This window comes from Ornithodoros turicata, unplaced genomic scaffold (genome assembly GCF_037126465.1).
Source record: "Ornithodoros turicata isolate Travis unplaced genomic scaffold, ASM3712646v1 Chromosome45, whole genome shotgun sequence".
Taxonomy (NCBI): Eukaryota; Metazoa; Arthropoda; class Arachnida; order Ixodida; family Argasidae; genus Ornithodoros; species Ornithodoros turicata.
Window position 1 is genome coordinate 725,852 of NW_026999376.1, and position 14,632 is coordinate 740,483.

The window sequence follows — 14,632 nt, forward strand, 5'->3', positions numbered from 1 at the left end:
TAGCACGCTCCAAACCAACCATCATCGCAAATGATATCGTTATCTGCCCTGATTTGTTGAAAACGGGAGGCGTACGCCTTTTTTGTGACACTTATGCTGTTCATAATTGTCACAAAACAGGCGTACGCCTCCCGTTTTCAACAAATCAGAGCAGATAACGATATCATTGGTAATGATGGTTGGTTTGGAGCGTGCTATGAGGTGAAGTTCATTTGTAAGAGTGTAGATACCACACGGACGACGAGTATAAAGGTAGTCACTTCTTCGCGCAATGTCCTCGTGGGATTACGCTGTGCACCTTCCTCTGCATCATCCAAAGCGGCCTCTCGCTGACCGGCGTGCGTCACAATACTTAACGAACGCCAGACACATCTGGACAGAACGCACAGGATCGTACGTCCGCAGCGATTGGAACACCGTGAATACGCGCACACACGCACCGGCATTCCTTTGGTAGGCGTCACCATTTGAGAGCTGGCTTCGCCTAGCACTTTCGAGTACTGCGGGCAAGCCCGCTTTATGGAACGCTGAGCGTTGTTGTTGAACTCTTCGTCATTCCTCGCTGTTTCCCGTGGTTTTGGTGATTCTTTCTCTATTTTTGACATTAACCAAGCTGACGATGTCTTGGGTTAGTGTAGTGAAATTAGGTTATGTTAATTGGGCCATGGCGGCTAGCTTTCCCCCCAAATTCGCTTCCATAATGACGTCGGGAGGGCGAGGCAGGCTGCCATAGCCCCAATAATTTTAACTAATTTATTACTAAACAATATCTATGATGTCAGGTTGAAGTTGTCTTTCCCGCAACACAAATAAATGAATCGAAAAGTTCCGCAAAATTTACAAACATAGAATTCCGCAACAATAAGCGTTCGTTGAAGTGGGTTTGCCCGCAGTACAGGGAAGTGTTAGGTGAAGCCAACTTTCAAACGATGATGCCTACATAAACAAAATACAGAAGCCGACACTGAAGATTTTTGTTTAAGTTTAATTTGTACAAGCTTTCGCGTGGAGGTCCACGCTTCCTCAGGTAGCTGAGGAAGCGTTTACCTCCACGCGAAAGCTTGTACAAATTAAACTTAAACAAAAATCTTCAGTGTCGGCTTCTGTATTTTGTTTATGTGATCTACAGGACCTGACTCCCCTCTTCGTATACACAGATGATGCCTACCAGAAGGAATGTCCACACACCAATTCAGGAGCGACGGCAGCCATAACTCACGCTGGACTGGACGCGGATTGAACTGAATATTCTGAGAAATAGCAGGCTCGGTGCACATTGTTTGCAGATTTCTACTTCGATACAGATCTAGGTGGAAGATTTTACGATGTTGACCACAACCGCCCCACAAGACAGCGATTGCCGTTGTTTCGCGCTTCATCATCCCTTGGAAGAACCCAAATCGAAGGTCATATCCCTTCCAAAGAAACAACCGGGCGCGCAAACTCGCGCTGGGAGAGCGCTAGAAAATTGACCTCTGGCAACAGATATTGTTTTCCAATTGTCCCGGTGTTTTTTGTTTTTTTTTGTTTTTTTGTTTTTTTTTTTTTCAGGAAACCCCTTTCCCTGACGGGGAAATCCGATCCGATTTCCAATCCGACTAACGCGTCCTCTTTTTGCTTCTCTTTCTTTCTTTTCTCTCTCTCTCTCTCTCTCTCTCTCTCGTAGCGGCTTCGGAAAGCGACACCAGGTCAACTAGCTTGTACCGACTTCCCTCATGCAAAGGCTCAGATTATATGATCCACTCCTCCAAGTGGCAAAGAATGTTAGCAGCCGTATTCGAGACCTCATGAAACCCGCTTTATTCACCCGCTAGTGTAAAGAGAATGAATATAATTCCAACATTGCTTTGCTGCGTCAAGATGATCCAGGTGGTCCAATGTGCAAGAGTATAGGCGTACCAGTATGCAAGGAAGGCGACCGGCCGCACGCTCAGAGTTGTCGCCCCATATCTCAAAAAATGGACCACAGGTAAATTTTGGGACCACATAATAGCAAAGTCTTTACCACAATTCTCGTGTGGAGACACCATTTTGCCTAGGGATGTGCCGGCCACACCATAGGCAGGGATTCCGAATCCCAGTGCCCCAACACGGCGAATCGAATCTTTCGAATCCACGACACTTGCTTCTTTAAACGTGAAAGAACGGATGTTCTGAGGCTGGGACAACACAGAAGGAACAAATACATACAAAGCCTCAAGGCTTTGCATGCGTATTGAGGCTTTGTATGTATTTGTCCCTTGTATGTTGTTCCAGCCTCAGAACATCAGTTCTTTCATGTTCAACAGTTGCCGCCTGCGTCGATCCCGTCGTATGAATGTGTGTATGAGTGAGCAAAAATGTAAGAGTGAAAGGAGGATGAGTGAGAGAGAGTGGCTGGTCTGTCCCTTCAGATGTCGCACCCTGGAAGTCGCTGAGGAGGCCTGTTAGCTTAGCTCAATTGGTAGAGCCGTGGACCGGTAATTCAGAAGACGTGGGTTCGATTCCTACAGCTGGCTAACCTTTTCAGTGACTTTCAACTTTCATCGTTAATGTCTTGTTTCTTTCTCGAATTGGCGCCTCTAGAGTCTCCCGAAAGCCTCATTGGCCGACGAGTGTTTCCCTGTTTAAACAAGTTTAAAAGTAACGTGTTTTTTCTTCTTTTTTTTCCTTTTGATTGTGGTTTAGTTTTATGGAAATAATTCAGACTCGAGAATATAGGCATTGCTTGTAGTCGGCGAGCAACACGTTAAATAAATTATGTTTAAGGAGAGCTATCTGGGGGTATATGTTTTCCTGAGACTGAAGCCGTATTTAATTTATTTTTCACTAAACAAATGCATCATATTCTGCTTCGAAACAATTTTCACTCGAAGTGTGTTTTCCTTGTTGTTGTTGTTGTTTTTCTGGCTTTTAAAACTCCTGTTACAGAAGGGATTCGAAAGATTCGAGACTGGCAAGATTCTTGGATTCGTAGAAGCTGCCTTCGATTCGGATTCGAAAAATTTTGGATTTGTCTCGTCTCTAATTTTTTTCTGAATATCGGCATGGGCAGATCTGTAAGTATTTGGAGTATCGTATTTAAAATGCTGTATTTTAAATACAATTTGCGGTATTTTGGTACTCTACTGAATACTCTTTCTTTTGTGTATTTGCACTCTATTTAAAATACATTTTATGGTATTTTCTACTCAACAAACTAATTACATATTTTGGATCTCCCTCTCAAACTGTCTGCGTCCCGTCTTTTCAACATCTTGCTTCTTCAGCGGAGATTTCCTGAGTCCCTCGGTCTTGACCCAGATAGTGACTCTAGACCCGGACATGGGCCGTTCTTGGAAGTCTCCATTTAGAGATCTTGCCCCGTGTGTACTAATCCTTAGCCAGTGAGGGTTCTATTATGTGTGCCCTGAAGCGGTGACACTGAATTCTGACCTCTGTTCTGGTTCACGTATATTTAGTGGAGTCATGTGGTATCTCTTCATCTTTTCGGACTTGTGTTTCGATGACTCCTATATCACACAGCGGCGGCTAGCGTAGTGCGCGGGGGTTCAGGTGATGCATGGGACATAACGGCGACTTGCCGCATTGACCAGTGACCGGTGACTTTTTGCGTTGAAGGATAAATAGTATTTTAATCGTATTTCAAATACTTTTTGAAGTATTTTGTACTCCATCTTAATTACTTTAATTTTCGTGTATTTACTGCCTTAATTACATTCTAACGTTAGTATTACGCAGTAGTAGTATTAGGTTACCCAACCAGTAACCCGAAGGCTCACGAGTTCGCTGCGGTTCTAGATAAAGGAGGGTAGGTAGACGTAATGTTTCTAGTACTCCAAAAGCCTCCGACAAAGTCCCCCACAACAAACTCTTCGTAAAATTGCAACGTATAGAGTTGTCCCATCCCCACTCATTGGAGTGCATTCAAGCATACTTGAGTGGCCGCGAGCAGTTTGATTACATAGGCGGCGTACGGTCGTGCTCCTTCGAGGTACAGGGTTAGTTTAGCAAACGTTACACATTTCAATCACATCGTAAAAATAGAAGATTGGGTTTACTCTACCCCAAACTTTGAAGACTGATAGCCATTTGTCTCAAGTTTTGTTGGTATGTTTTGTAAATAACGCTGTGGTCACGTAGGAAGAGAATTAAAATCGGGCAAAATCTCGCCCCATGCATTTTCAATGGCCTACCTCACGCAAACACCGCCAATTTTTCTGGCGTTTGCTTCACATTTCACATCACATTACACAAGCAGCGCAACCTGCAGCGATGGCGCAAATCCTCTTCTTTTTTTTTATGTTGGCGCCACCTGTGTGTGGTGAAATGAAATTGACATTCACGGGCAAAATGGTGGCTTTTGACTGATATAGGCCATGGAAAATACATAGTGAGATTTTGCTCGATTTTTAATTTTTATTTTTTTTCTACAGGACCGGAACACTCACAAAAGATTCCAATAAAACTTCAGACAAATGGCTGTGAAGTTTGGGGTTGGCTAAACCCCATCGTCTATTTTTACGGTGCATTTGAGATGTGTAACGTTTGCTACACTAACCCTGTAGAATCCGGAGTACAGCTTGAGAAAAAAGTTCACGGAACACCGGGGTGTCGCATTTCTCCTTTGGCGCGACACCCTAGCGGTAAACAGGAGCGGACTCAAATACTGCAGGATGAATAGAATCGTCTGACACCTGTTTCTTATTCGATCTCTTTCTGATATCTCGTAGGGGGCGGCTCTGATGATGAAATACACCAGTGCCCTGTCCCGCGAACTTTTGTCCCAAGCTGTACCTCGAGGATTGATTGATGCGTAAAAGAAAAAAAAAGAATGGAGATGTTAGTCCCGAGCCACTCGGGACTGGCCACTCCAGGAAGCGTTATTCAGAAAAGGAAGGGAAACTACACAAATCTATACACTTTGAAACGGAATGGATGAAACCATCACCACAAAACTTGGCACCGAGAGCAACAGTGTAGGAGTCCACGTGTAAAATAGCTATGCACACACACAAACACACACACACAAACACACACCGAAGAACAAAGAGAAAACAAAGAGTGTGAGAAAGCGTCAGGGAGGTCCGCCGAGACGATTATAGTACAAGCCCACGCGTGGCAGGCATGAGCTGTTTAAGGGTTGGTATTAGGATGCCCCGCTATTCTTGTCCTGCATATAAATCTCCTGAGAGAAAGCGTTGGGCCGTCACGTCTCCATGCGCATGTTTGCAGATGATTGCGTGTTATGTACTCAGGTTTCAACAATTCAAGACCAGAAACGCGTAGATCAATGCACAGAGAATCTTGATGTTTCTTTCGGGTGAGAACTGGCACTTAACCCCGCTCAGATAGTATAGTATACACGTGCGTAACGGCAAAAAGAGAACCTCTCAGTTGTTCTTACAATACTTTCTACACGCTTATTAATAAGGCTGATGAATATAACCTTAACCTGGAAATTATTATGGTCGAAATACGTAGATATCATATGTTTCACAGCAACAAGAACAACAACAACAACGAAAAAAAAAGGAATTGTATTAACCACGACGAAAATTTCCGAACACTTCTAAGGATCTAATGGTAGCGGCTTACAGGACAACGATTCGTTCCACACTGGATTACGTGCCTATCGTATGGGATACCCAGGCCCCCAAAACAACATAAACAAATTCAAAAATAAATTTCCAAGGTTCGCCGCCCGATGCATCTTCAATAAATATAATAGATATTGCTCGCCATCACATGTGCCGTGAGAAGCCCGATTACTATCGTTGGTTTATCGAAGAAAGTGCGCTACAGATAAGTTAAATGTACGTACTGCGTACAACCGCAAGTTTTGCATGCATTCCGACCACTGCTTATCTAAAGCACAAACCACCGGACATACACGCCCATATACGTTCGCACTAACAGGTTCAAGAGCTTTAAAAAGAGAACAAAGTACCGAAAATTTTGAAGGATGCAAGGGAGGACGCGACGAGGTTACTGACAGGACGGGGAAACGTGGATATCTGCTCAGCATAATAAACAGATAGGTAAGAAAGAAAGAAATAAAAATACAACCTACTCACCTTGAGCAGGTGTAGCGTGTACAACACCATATCCGCATAACTTTTTTTCCGTCCCAAGCAGCACAATGTACCGAAAGTCGAGTGCAATAGGGGTTGACGGTATGTGTCTTATCAATGTTCTTTGTTTCACGAGTGTGTTCAAGGCCTTCCACCTATACCCGTCTGCCCCTACTGCACTCAACTTTCAGTACACGTTGCTGCCTGGGGTGTTTGTTATTTCACGTCCATTTGTATACGGTCACTCCTGCTACAGGGCCCTAGTGGCGCCAATACAGGGTTGCGTAAATAAATAAAAATAAAATAAATAAATAAATAAGTCGTCAGGGAGTCCAACGCTGCGGCTTCCACGGCATACACTAATAGGCTGACTCCGAACCATTATTATAAGATACTATACTGAGCTCGGACATTTGAAACCGACACCCAGAAAATTCAACATTACCGCCATTCAAGCGGCACCGGAGTGCATCGGTCCCTCTCTGGGGAGCAACGAACACAGACAGGTGTAATTTCATGTACACACACATAGACGCATGTATACCCACCTTTCTTGCGGGGCTGCTCTTGGGAACTGACCTCTTTTTCATGTCGAGGTGTGCCTTTGAAAACTGTTACAACACACTAGTGCAACACTTGCCCCTTTGGACCAGCGCCAATTTCACTATATCCACGACGAGCGTCCAATTCGGCGGCAGCAGTGAAGCTCCACGAGAAATGCTGTGCGCGGCCGCAAAAGCTTGCAGCGGCTTACAGCAACCCCCTCTACCCGTGGATATTTGCCACGTGCCACCAGGAAGTTCGCAGTTCTGGGTGGCTGTGGATCTTCGTTCGCGTCGAGTGAAATAAATAACGACAACAACGACCGGCTTCGGTGGCTCAGTCGGTAGCGTGTTCGCCTTCTGATCCCGAGATCGCGGGTTCGAACCCGGCCGAGGACGCCAGCAACTTGGTGGCAGGGTACAAGTTGCTTAGACACGCCGTCTTCCGCGAGGGACGTTAAATACGGGGCGCCGTGTGATGAGCTTTCATCGCACGTTAAAGAACCCTCAGGTGGGCAAAAGCAATCCACAGACCGACCGCTGTGGCGTCGCTCATGATCTCAGTTGTCTCGCGACGTAAACACCCAATTATTATTAACGACAACAACAAATTTATTTTGGCTTTGGAAAGTGAGGAGGTTCATCGCCACAGACGATACTCTACCCCGTTGCTGGTGGGAATGTGGGGAATAAAATAACGAGCCCCTTCCCAATAACGATCGAAGTCCGATGGTGTCCAGAAATGTCGGAAGAGCTTTGAGCCCAGGGCGTTGCTGGGCTGTATTAGCCCAGGGACCAAGCAATTTCGATAGGGAGAAGGGGCGAGAGTATGAGAGAATAAATAAACGAAATAATATAAAATAAATATGAGAGAATAAATAACGAAACGCTGTTAGCGCTGACTGTTTCCGTTACACAAAGTGCTTTATTTTTCGGGATCGGTATTTTCAAATGACAAATATGCAGTCTGCTGTAGGCGCGCCAAACATGGCCATGACATGAACATTCTTTCTGAAGTTCGAGTGATATGCCGAAGCAACTTTCCGTGTATTGATAGTTGATATCTCACGTGGAAGATTTGGCAGTAGAACAAGAGTGTATTGACTGGCACAGGTACATGCATTCACGGATCGGCATGGCAGAGAACATGTCCATATCCCTTTGCTGCATGTATAGGCGTCTGGTTGTCCCATTACAAAGGGGCTTATGCAGCCGGTATGCCGAAAGATGAAGGTGCTCCAACGACTCAGAGTGGCTTATCCATACAGATGCTTTTCTGTAGCAGATATGACTTGAGTGCTTATACATGAGCCAGGAAGATCAGAACAGGAATCTGAAACGCGAAAACCAAACAATTTTACCGGCAGAAATGCTGCGAATTTGCCACAGGTGCGATTCTATGCTATTCTAAGCGGCAAAATGGAATACGAACTGACTTACCTGTCATCGAGTGAGTATCCGAAAAACGCAGTATGAGTCCTTCTTGGATCTTTGTCGCATCAAGCAAGCGAGGCAGACCTGCCTTCCACTTATCTATCACTGAATTGACTTCCTGAAGTATCCAAGAGGCCCTGAGTTTTTCAAAGTCAGTATCGACAGCATGTTAAAAGGTGGACACCAAAAACCCTCCAAAGCGGTGCTGGCATAGATGCACTGCTTGCGCCCCGGCTGTACCCACCATATTTCGAAACTTTACGCCGAGCTGCTCCGGCACCGCGCGCGCAACGGAAAGTTCATTATTTCAAACTGTCTAATCAGCACTCGCATACCGGGGAACCAATGGGCTGGTAAGGGTTGAGAAGTCGCGCTTTGACGTAAGAAATCTGACGCCCCATGACGTTTGATGACGCGGAAAGCCGCAAACCCTCACTTTAGTCCGTTTCGAGCGTGTATGTGTAAGTTTCGTGTAATACCCCTGTCACACGGGCATTTCGATCCTTCTCGAATCCGATCTGCATTGAACTTCCCGAGCACGCTCGAGTTTTGACGCTGCTACACGGCCACTTTGAATGCGCATTGAATGGTTGACCTGTGCAAATGAATAAACGGAACTCATTAATTTCGCGTTTCCTATATAGCAGCGATATTAGTGGTAATTTATAGTATACCGATGTAAGCATCATTTGTAGCTTCGCGCGCATGTCCGTCTTAAGTTATGACAGTTCACCGGGGTCGAGGATGCAAATGGCGGCCGTCGAGCAGTCTCGAAACTCTCAATCCTGTTATGGGAACTGTCTTGAGTCAAGCAGGATCAAAGTTCGATCCTGCTTGGAAGCGGCGGTGTAGCACCATCCGATCTGCATTGGGTTCAAGCAGGTTCGGTCGAGCAGGATCGAAAATGCCCGTGTGACAGGGGTATAAGTTTCGAGCGTGTAAGCTTCCAGCGTGTATGAGGAAAGTGACCGTTTCAAGAGATGGCTATCGCGCGTGTGACCAGAATCTATTGCATACTGCGTGGAAACGGATAGTACTGCAGCGCCTAAACAGGCGCATCATAACAAACTTACGGTAAATAACTTTCGGTGTTTACTTTCCGGTGGCAGTTCAATCGAAATTTCGATCACGATACTTGAGCGGGGTATGGGAGGCGGGGGGGGGGGGGGGGCACTGTGAATTGAAAAGTACGTATTTTTCTTTAGCAAATGTAGTTCCGTTGCTAGCTGCTGCTGCCGACTAGGAAATGGATCGGTCGCTGTTACTGCGATAGCGAGCGGAAGTTGTTGCTAGAGGTTAGAGCTCCATTCCTGCAGCGTGACAGCACGGAAGCTGACGTCCGTGTATGGCATAAGGGCGGTTTCCTATTGCAACATTCCGCTATAACCGGTTTGGTCGTTTCTCCTGGCGCTTTGCTGAAACTTAAAAAGCAAAAAAAAAAAAAGAAAGCTGGTCATATCTGATACCTGTTTATTCCATAAATGGAATATCGAGACTTCCTGCACCATTATTTGTCTCTGTTCTGTCGTTTGCCCCACCGAAACGTTTTTCGTTCCGCTTCTAGCATAAACGGTCCGGTACCGGTTCTGCTCCGGAGCAAAAACATACCGGTTCATACCGGTTTTAACCGGTTCCGCTTCTGGTGGGCATATTCATCCCCCCCCCAAAAAAAAATCAATGTTCAAAAATGTAAACCCGTTTATTCCGCATACATGGTATTTGATATTAATAGGCAGCGGTGAAATTGGTAGCTTCAGGTTGCTGTAGGTGACTCTCTGTTCAAATAGGCCTTCTTCTTTCCTGAAGGGCATGATACAGACGGACTTGTTTGTCGTGAAGTCATACGTAGAGTACTTTCTTGTTATATTGGTGCGATCGCGTCCCATTCGAATGTCTGTTGCTGCTTCCTAGCCAGCAGGCACCACCGCACTTTTACGACACAAATCGAGGAAGACCTTCACTCGCAAACGGGCTCGATTGCTCCGTTTTCCTTTCTTCGTGTCCTGTCTACAAAAGAGGCGTCACTTCGCATGCACTTGCCCTCACAGATATGTAAATGTATTCAACTTGGCTGTTCTCAAACAAGGGACGCGTTGCACGACGTTGCCGACAGAGAAGCCGTTACGCAGCCCCTTTGGGTCGCTGTTTAGTTGAGGAGAGTTTGGCCGGATGAAACCACAACGAAAACTACGGCACATTGGTAGAGAGTCACAACCGGTCACATGCAGTTCTAAGTCTATGTGCGCGAACGATAAAACGTTAAAAAAGGGAGCCTAAGGGATACACAATACCGACATACATTCCGCCGTAACCGTAACCCTCGTAATGTATCCATGACATGACTTCAGAACACACGACGTCAGTTTCATTCGCCTCTTCGTAGTTCAAACTGGCGAAGTTCTTTCGTCGACCGAAAACCCGGTTAAATAAATTTTTCGGGTTCCCTCTCGAGCGAAAAAAGCGTATACAGTTTCGACTCCGTTCCGGTTCACATCAAAATAGCGTGTTCTTTTTCTTTATTTGTTTTTTTGGTTCAGGTTTTTCGTTCGCTCCGACACCCTCTTCGTATCACGTTTTAGAAATGTAAACTGATGAAACCGCGGAGCCAGGGACTGCGAGTGCGTTCTGTTGCGCGACCGGCTGCTTCCAGTTGCCTTGCCAAACAGTGTGAAGATATCCAATAAGCTGTGTAAAACGTACTCGGAGACCAATTGTCATCTTAATGAACTTTTTAATTATTTAATTTAGGAAGCACATTGCAGTTGCAATATTAAAGCCTGATCACTACACGATCCCCTCGAACCACTGATGAAGCATCACCTCGGCCGTCCGCTGTGAGGAGAAAGTGATCGCCAAAAGAGCGACGGTGACATGATGTCTCCGTCCTTACTTATCGTAGCAGGAAAAAAAAAGAAAAACGTAATGGGTCGCGATCTTTGGTTTGTTTTATTTTTTATTGTATATATATATATATTGTTTTATTATTAATTTTTGCTTGCAAAGAAGTTACAAAGAACTTTCGGCATCAGCGCTACGTATCAGAGCTCATCGTACTGGGGAAGGGCATGAGCTGTGTCCGGAAGGATGAAATGACTCATACGGCAAGCGGCTGCGTACACATGAAAGAAAGAAAGGAAGGAAAAACAAAAACAAAACAAAGATTCTGAAAAAACGGCGTGATAAGGGTTTGCCAACATCGCGTATGACCTTTTTCCGTGACTTCAAGCGAGGGCGGAGACATCGACGATACCGTCGCTCTTTTGGTGATCACATTCTGTTTCCAGCGGACGGCCGAAGTGAAATACTTGGGTCCACAGCACGCGCTGAGATTACTTAGTGGTTCATCAGTGGTTCGAGCGGATCATGTGGCGATCAGGCTTTAATATTGCAATTGCAGTGTGCTCCCTAAAACAAATAATTAAAATTTTGATTAAAATATCTCTGTTAATTAGTGCCCACGAAAAAAATGATCATTTGTGGTAAACCGCCCTAAGGAAACTCCCTTTTTTATGAAAATTTGTTGCAGATAAAAGGAAACACCCTGTATATATATATATAGCTTACACATCTTATCGATTATCTTATAAATATCTTATAGATCATAGGATTCAGGAAGAAGACTGCTCTGCTCACGCATCTGTGAGAACGACGTGCACGCCTCCTAATGTACGGAATGGGTATGCAGTGCTGTGCAGTCTCCCCTTGACATATTTAAGGTTTGTTTGTTTTTTTTAGCAGAGAGACAAAGAGACAAGAAACAGACAGGAAGGCTGCGTACTCACAACTAAAGGAAAATTTTATTGTTGCACACTTAAATAGGTAATTTGCATGGCGTAGGCATATCACAAACACGTGAGCAACGTAGGAACAACAGCAACAACTTTATTTCGGGATGATGGGTGGGGAGTTTCATCGCAAGGGGCGATACTCTACCCCATTGCTGGAGGTGAGGCGGGGAATGAAATAATGAGTCCCGTCACAATAAGATCTTCAACTGCACTGCAGTGGCTGCAGTGGGGAGGGGCAACTTGTCTCAAGCCATAGCGCCACTGTGCTGTGAAGGCCACGTCGAGGCGCATTCGATGAGCTAATGCGGCATCTTGACGACACACACACGCGTAGAGATACGATGATGAGATGGGGCTGATGCCGGCCAGCAGGCTGGGCGCTGCCCCAGTGCCACTTGTACGTGATGAGAGAGACGATGATGGAGAGGATAAGGAGTCCGGTAATCAAAGAAGGGGCAGAGGCCTGTTGATGACAGGAAATCCCAAAGGTGACGGAGACCTTGGTGTGCATGTGCGGTACTGGACTATGGGCCCAGCACCTTGCCTATGGTAAATGGGCGGTGATCGATCGCATGCAGTTCGTGCTGCAAGATTTCCTGCTCCCGCTGGTAGTCCGGGCAGTCCATAAGTAGGTGGTGCAGGTCTGCGCGCACATTGCATGATGCACTAAGGTCCGAAGGCGCACGGCCAAGACGCTCCCTCATAACTGGTGTAAATGCAACATTCAGCCGCATGCGGTGTAGAAGGGATGCGTAGTGTCGTGGAAGGCGACGAGGAAGCGACAGTGAAAGAGAAGGATCCACTGGGTGGAGCAGAGAGTAGGGTGTAATGTCATGCAGCCACTGTGATCTTGTCTTGTCTGCAGAGAGAGCACGGACGAGGGCCTGACGATCACCTTTGGCATATTGTTGAATGCAGCAAGAAACAACACAAGGAAAACGAAGTCGACACCACTGCTGCTTGCTCACAACTGACAGAATATTTATCCTGCGGCGTGTGATCACCTTTGGGCAAGATGATAGAGTGGGCTGAGGCTATATGATGACCCCGCAGGGCAGCCCGGTCAGCCTCTTTATTGCCGTGTACGCGGACATGACCGGGTACCCACTGTAATACTATGCAGTGGCCCAGGTCCAGCATCTGCTTGTAAGTTTCAAGCACGTCAGCAACAATGGACATGAGATGACCTCGAATGCCCATTCTTGCGAGGCATTGGATAGCAGCCTTCGAGTCTGTGTAGAAGACCCATGGCCGAGCTGAACACCGCAGGATCTTGCGCATGGGAAAGAGCAAAGCATGTAGCTCAGCACATGTTGACGACGTCAGATGCGAGAGACGGAAGATACCAGTTATTTCTTCGGACGGAATAATATAGGCGCATGCAGAGCTGGCTTTTTGGCATCTTGACGAGAGATATGTGCTGGCATGCGGAAAGCGAGCGCTGGGTCTCACTCTGCTCAACATGGCAGGGGGTAGCATGTCAGCGGTCCGTTGGCGCGTAGCCAGGGGAGTCACGAGGGGTCTAAGTATGCGTCTAGGAACATTAGGGCACGTGAAGACTGGGAATCATTATCGAGATACATTATCTCAGCTTGTTCGAGTACAATGGATGGTGTGCTTACACATTTATCACCTACTTTGTTAATCAAGTAGGCTTCAAGGATACCCCTATAGGCTTGTGTATAAAAAAGTACCTATACTATTGCGTTTTTTTTAAATAGTTGTTCACACCCGCAGTTTTTGCAGTGAACTGGCAGATGACCAGATAGGGTGTTAGATTTTTGGGGAGTAGTGTGTTCGCTCAACCTTGTGTTTACACGTCTGCTCGTTTGACTTATGTAGATTTTGCTGCATGATAAAGGGATATTGTAGACAGCCCCTTGTGTACATTCTACCCAGTTATTCTTGGTTTTGTATCTGACAAGCTCTAATCGTGTTCTCGGTTTTGTTTCTGGCAGGGCATAGGGCAGGTTTGTCCCTTCAGATGACGCACTCTTGGAAGTCGCTGAGGAGGCGTGTTAGCTTAGCTTAATTGGTAGAGCCCTGGACCGGTAATCCAGAAGAAGTGGGTTCGAGTCCTACAGCTGGCTAACCTTTTCAGTGACTTTAATCTTTCATTGAGAAGTTTATTCGGTGCCATGGTAACCACGGGAACTGCGTGCCTTTTTCCTACATTTTTTGAAATTGTGCGTGATGCTAAGGATGTAAGGTAGCTTAACAGGTCTCATCCTCGCTTTCTGTTGTTGTGTCTTATTCGAACCTTTTAATTTTCTTAGCATGGTTTCTGCTATCTCTAACAACTAGGTTTCTTGGTACCCGCTCCTTCTCATTCTAATTGCATGCAGAAGCCTTCATTGAGGGTATGCGTACATGATTTGTCCAAGGCTGCCGTAAGCGCGGACATGATGATATCTCTTTTCACGATCCTTGCGTGACCCGAGTCATGTGGAAGAATACCTTTTTTGTACCTTGGGTGATAGGTTCAGCAGAGGTGATCAACCTCCCGTGTGCTGTTGATGTCCAAAAATTGAAGCTTACCATTGTCAGGTAACTCATGTGTATATTTCATTCCCTGTGCATACTGGTCGAAAAGATTCATTATATAAGTAACACCACACCCTGAATGGGGGGTCTCCGAAATCCACCATTAAGAATAAACGATTAAGAATAAAACATTCAAGAATCATCCGCTTAAAAAAATACACGGTTAAAAATATATCTCCTAATAAACCGCTTACTATCCCCGCTTAGAGATCACCGTTTAATAATCCACCATTAAAAATAAACTGTTTCAAAATCCCCTCACCATCTAGCA

The 14,632-nt window shown here is 45.7% G+C and overlaps 1 protein-coding gene across 2 annotated transcripts in view; it reads right to left on the minus strand.

Moving 5' to 3' along the window:
* Positions 1-14,632, minus strand: part of LOC135374152 (serine/threonine-protein phosphatase 6 regulatory ankyrin repeat subunit B-like) — a 51,821-nt gene that overhangs the window by 8,394 nt on the left and 28,795 nt on the right. The window contains exon 1 of one of the 2 annotated variants that reach the window (XM_064607171.1): positions 6,602-6,781. The exons of the other annotated variant lie outside the window; for it this stretch is intronic. The gene's annotated coding sequence lies outside the window, so the exon portion shown is untranslated. Of the gene's footprint in view, positions 1-6,601; positions 6,782-14,632 lie in introns of those variants that run through there. 2 annotated transcript variants of the gene reach the window in all.